Source organism: Drosophila santomea, chromosome 3L, assembly GCF_016746245.2.
Source record: "Drosophila santomea strain STO CAGO 1482 chromosome 3L, Prin_Dsan_1.1, whole genome shotgun sequence".
Taxonomy (NCBI): Eukaryota; Metazoa; Arthropoda; class Insecta; order Diptera; family Drosophilidae; genus Drosophila; species Drosophila santomea.
In genome coordinates, this window is record NC_053018.2 from 22,728,602 (window position 1) to 22,734,764 (window position 6,163).

The window sequence follows — 6,163 nt, forward strand, 5'->3', positions numbered from 1 at the left end:
GGCTTTAAGGATCCGTATTGGTTTTTCTATATTGAGTTGATTATAAGGTTTCTATTATTACTAAGGATTGGGATCAATAGTCGAATGGATCTATCCGTCCGTCTGTCCGTCCGTATGAACGTCGAGATTTCAGGAACTATAAAAGATAGAAAGTTGAGATTCAACATGCAGATTCCAAAGATATAGACGCAGCGCAAGTCTGTAGACCCAAGTTGCCACGTCCACTCTAACGCCCACACCGCCTAAAGTTGACACGCCCACAATTTTGAGAAATGTTTTGATATTTTTTAATTTTTTGTAATCTTGTAAATTTCTATCGATTTGCTAAACAATGCTTTGCCTCGCCCACCCTAACGCCCACCATAATTGCCACGCCTAAACTATTGAAAAATGTTTATATATTTTTTAACATTTTTGTTAATCTTGTAAATATCTCTCGACTTGCCATAAATCATTTTGGCACGCTCACAAACCGCCAAAAACTCTTAGTGTAGAAATTTCTACTTCTCACTTCAACTAGCTCGGGAAGTGTAGCATTCTCCCTAGTTTTAATTTCAAACTTTTTCCAAAAGCTTCAACTTAGTTTTGCAGCCAAAAATGATATGCTAGTTTTAATTTAATCGAAATAATTAAACATTTTGAACAATAAAAATAATGAAATACCTATGCAGTTTTAATATAAATAATATCGAAATATATTATAATACATTTTCTTTGGAATTCAAGTATATTTACGCTATTATACATACGCTATTGGCAGTTTTATAAAATAAAGTAAAGTAAGTATTTGTTTACATAATACAGATCTAATTTTTTAAATTTTATATATCGTTGGGGTTTATTACATTGCAATGTTCCGATATATGGAACATTTTGAATTTGTACATTAACGGGATGAATCAGTTTTCCTCTACGATTACAGGATTTTAAAACTGGCTTACCATTTGTTGGTTCTAAAATGTAGTGAGTGCCACGCCCCAGAGCTCTTCTCCATTTATTCAACTCATTGTTTTACTCCGGTCGTTCAATCTCTTCCTTGAGCTCACTGCAGCCACTAGGTTCCAGAGAAGTCAGACAAGGACATCGAAAATAAGAAAAAATTCGACAAATTGATTTACATGTCTGTTCTCAGGCTTGCGTCCATGGAAAGTGCTGCAGCAATGTGGGGGCCATGGAAGAAGATACTGGAACGAATTTACTTTCAATTTCGACCCAATGACAATTTCTCGAGTTTAACTACGTTTTCTGGGAGTTCTCGGCCTGCGAGTGGACCAAGCCTTTCCTGTTCCTCCGTTTCGTGCCTTTATAAAAATACATTAATAATACACAATGGGGGACATGTATTTGGTCTGCGAGGGTGACGGAACATGTAAGATGCGCCTGAGAATCGAAGCGACAGTTCAGTGTGTAGCGCAGGTGTATTGTGTGGCCGATATAAAGGCCAAAGAAAAGAACCGAATTAAGTGTGGAAAATGCCAAAACTGTCAGTGAATGAAAATCACGAGCAGAACCCCTTCTGGCACAGACATTCAAAAGCTGAAATAACAATTCCATCTTTCCATTCGACAGAATGGCATCGCGCAATAATGTCCTTGCAACGCCCCAAACCTGCACATTATCCATCGAGCTTCTTGTGCCTTCTTCATTGTAATTTTAGAACATTTCACATGATTTACAGCTGACGATGCCTTCGGCATTTCGTCGTGGTGACATCTGTGTCTTTTTTCCTTCGATTATCCTGCCGCTGACACATTGACAATGCAAAGAAGATCCAAAAACGCAGCTTGCTAATTTTTCTGCGCTTACGGGACATTGACAAGTCGCAGCTGCGAATTTTACGGTCAAAGTTAACGACATCAATTTGGCAAGTAGTGATTAAAAGAATCCAATGGCTTGGCACCACGAGAATTATAAATACATTTTTATAATGAATCAAAATAAAGAAAATATGACGTCCTGTCGTAGAAAATCTGAAGATAACGGGTACAAGAGGAGCAGGAAATAATTCCATTAGTAAAATAAATAAACAAAGCCCAAATAAATGATTGAACAGGTACTGCCGCAGTGTTTCGCCCTGTCACAACCAGACTTAAACCTACGGGTTTCGCGTGCATAAGCCGAATGCAAACACCCCTAAATACAAACAAGGACCTCTTCTTCACTCATTTCTACGACATCTCCAAGGATGTCACTCGACTGCGGCCAACTGAATACATATTACATGAGCCCCCAAGTGGAGCGCACACATATTGACCCATTTCGATGCTGCCAGGTAGACAGGTCCCCACACCCTATACAGGCTATCCCAATCCCAGCCACCTGGGCCAAGAAGCCTCCGAGTAGTTTTGGTTAATAAAGTCAAATGCCACCAAAATCAGAAGGAAAGCGCCACTTACGACTAATGGCATCACGGCATCGGTGGCAAGATGCCACATCCTGACACAACTATGCTGCCTGCCATCAGCAAACACACTCACGACAACAGAAACAAAGGCCCTTGGATATCCGTCAGTAACTCAGGGACTCTGCCGAGCTGAGGCGAAATTGGGTATTTTTAATTGTATTAACATCGCTGAGCAGTACAGTGGGAAAAAGTGTAGGTAAGGCAAAGTGTAATCAGGTTTAGTTGAAGTTTAAAGTAAAAAATTTGTATATGGCCCAAATATGTTAACATTTTTGTTGTAAAAAGATTTCCAAACTTTTTTTTCGTTACAAACGAAAGGAATGAAGAGAAGAAAGCCTTTCAAAGTATATTTATACCAGTAATAATCTGTGGTCGAGTTCACGGACTATCACATACCCGTTACTCATGTAAAGTGAATGCGAACGAGAAATGTTAACATATTCCTGTCATATCGATGGAAATTGCAAAACACCTCAATAAAATTAATTTTTACAAGACTAATAACAAAATGAAAAAAAAATCAAAACATTTTTTAAAAGCTTGGGCGTGGCAGATTTGGGAGGTTTGTGGCCGTAGAAATGGGCGTGGCTTTTATAGCTTCTGAGATCTCGATGTTCATACGGACAGCCAGAGGGTCATGACCAGATCGACTCGACTATTGATCCTGATCAAGAATATATAAATGTACTTTATATGATCGGAAACGCTTCCTTCTGCCTGTTACATATTTTTCAACGAATCTAGTATACCCTTTTACCCTACGAGTAACGGGTATAATAATCCATACTGGAAACACTTTCAAAGTCGAATCAAAAAAAAAAATAATCAAACAAAAATTTCTCGCAAGGAGACCTAGAAACAATGTTCCCAGCCTCAAGCGTCCAATCGTTAATCACAGCTGGAATCCGCTATGAGGATAACCAAAAAATTATAAAATAGAAAATATTCTAGGTATATTTTTGCTAAACAGTAATTATGTGATTCTGAACAATGGGAACCCAACACACTTTTCAACACACAATTCATTCATCCAAATCGACCTTGTATTTTGTTCACATGAACTTTAAGTACACAATTATACACCTAGATTTATTACGAAATTAGGAAATTGGAAAAAATTCGAACTACTAACAGGAAAAATGTCTACTGAAATTCCAGTCGCCACAAACACCAACAGAGAAGCAAGTAAGCAAAGTTGGAAAATGAACTGACTTTAAAGATTAATAAATGCAATGTTGCTTCATAAAGCAAATGTTTGTCAACAATTGCTTCTTCTTACTTCATAAAGAATGAAACTGTCTTTGTTATGTAAGATTTTTGACATGGGAGTTCTTTTTGATAGGAAATCCCAGTTTTCTGCGCATTTGAATTATATTCTTCTGAAGGCGTATGTAATGTTTGTGTTTGTTATGCACAATACCGCTCAGTTTAGAGATGCGTACTAGCGTCTATCTGAGTACTCTGATTTCCCTGCATTTCTCTGATCCGCGTCCTCCATATCTCATCCAATGCTGTCTCGGTACACTCAGAAAACTGAAGAACGAATAATTTGAGAACGAACGTTCTTAAAAATGTACTGTGTCGTACTTAAAATTTTTAAGACAACCGTTCTTGGAATAAGTACTAGTTGTCCTCGAATTACACATTTCAAAAGCGATATTATTAATACTAATGGAAAACAAAGGTTTATCTTTTCTCATTTATGTATATTCCTTGATCATTTTATGCGGCCAATTTTAAAAGAATATACACAAAAAATATAAGAAGTTTAAACTAAAATTTATGCGATCGAAAAATCTTCAGCCATTCGACTTCTTACACTTGTTTATATCGATTACATTTCTGTGTTGTTGAAGAAACATATGTTTTTTCGATAATCGATTGCAACACGTCGCTCATTTAGTGTCAAAAAGTTCCTGGAGTAACAAGTACAAAATGAATTAAGTGAAATAATTGAAGAATAATGTGAAAATGGGCACGGTGTGCAGGGTAAGTAGAAATCTTTAAATAAAGTATGTAATATACATACATAAAAAGTCGGTGGCCTATGCACGTGTTTGCATGCACGCATATGTATATGCGTATGCATGTATGTGTATAAAACTTTTGTGTTGCCAAATGTTACTTCTAAAAGAAATAAATCTATAAATTAATGTGTAATATTTACAGTTAAAAATTGACTTCTGCGAAATACGCCCAGAGAATGAGCATGCATTGGTTTTTAAATAGGACGACCTGAAGCGCAGTGTTTCCTTTTTACGATAGGAAGATTAAAAACCATCTCAGCAGGCAACATCTTACCGAAGCACAGTCGGCAATAAATGAAGGTAATGTAACTAATAACAAAATTTCTATTTACTTATTGTTATATTTGTCTTTCTTCGTTTTTATAGATGCCCAGGAATCTATTTGTTATTTTGCTTGACAGCGCGTTTCGTTAAATATGTTTAGCTGTAAGAACTTTAAGAAAAGTGTAACAATTTAATTTTTAAGAAAAAAGTTATGGAAGTTTTTATGTATACATTTACTATATATAAAATAAGAATAACAAAACTTTTAAATTCGTGTAAATAAACAATAAATATGATTCGTTCTTAAAACAAAAGTGTTTGCTCTGAAAATAAAAATACTCATACTTCAGTTTTAAATGTGTACAACTTAACGTGATTTATAATGCACATATTAAAATTGACGAGTTTGGGTCAGTATTTTTATTTATTTTAGTATTTCCATACTTAAGCAGTACATTTATGTACTTGGATCCAGAACGTTCGTTTCAATTCATAATTTGGTCTCAATTATTCGTTCTTGAATTTAATTTTTGTCTTGATAAAAATTCGAGTTTACGTACTTTCGATGCGTTCTTTTGATTTGATATCGAGCGTTAATTTTTTGATTAGTATAGTATAGATCATTGGAGGATTACGTTCGATTGCTGGGCTGCTATTTGTTAATGACGGAACGGAAACATTGATAGTCTTATAATTTCGGGTTAATTAATATCAATATTCTGGTAAGAAGTCTGCGCACTTTGGCCCCATTTAATGAAATCACTGTCAGGATAGTTTATACGGGAAATGAACCCATTTTGCGCCTAATTAACTATCTTACTGCAAGCATTCGCTTTAGTTGAGTAGCTGATTAAAAAAATCTTGTTAATTAGTTTGTATGTAAAATATAAGCGTAATGTATATTTGTAAGTAGCCAGATAAGGATCAACGTATCTTTTTTGAGCAAAAGCTGGCTCTTTAAGTCCACCAAATCCCTTAAGAGACAACCGTTCAGACAGGTTCGCATTAGATGTCCGGGAGGTGAACTTGCTAAAAATGAGGAGGAACAGGCCAATTCCTTTGCAAATCATTTGGAGACTAGGTTCTACCATTACCAATTCGCTACAACGGAGCAGAATTGAGAGCCAGCCTAGAGATACCCCTACAAATGTCGCTACCTATCAAACCAATCAGGGTTAAGGAAATTGTCGAAGTCATTAAATCAATGCCAATAAAGAAGACTCCTGGCATCGACAATATCTGCAATGCCACGCTAAAAGCGATACCTCTCCGAGCTATTATATACATGGCGAAAATAGTTAACGCCATATTTAGGGTGCAGTCCTTTCCAAAGTAGTGGAAAATGGCAGCAATTCTTATGATACACAAGAACTGGGAAACCTGAAGTGGATCCGGAATCGTATCGGCCCATAAGTCTTTTGTCTTCGCTATCCAAGATATGGGAAAGGCTGATTGCCAACAGACTAGG

General features: G+C 36.3%; 1 long non-coding RNA gene across 1 annotated transcript; it reads left to right on the top strand.

Annotated features, from left to right (window-relative positions):
- Nucleotides 1–4,176: 4,176 nt before the first annotated feature.
- On the top strand, nt 4,177–4,835 carry LOC120448914. The gene is made up of 3 exons (XR_005616160.1): nt 4,177–4,393; nt 4,574–4,731; nt 4,798–4,835. It is a non-coding gene; the product is annotated as an uncharacterized LOC120448914 (long non-coding RNA).
- The last annotated feature ends 1,328 nt before the right edge of the window (nt 4,836–6,163 follow it).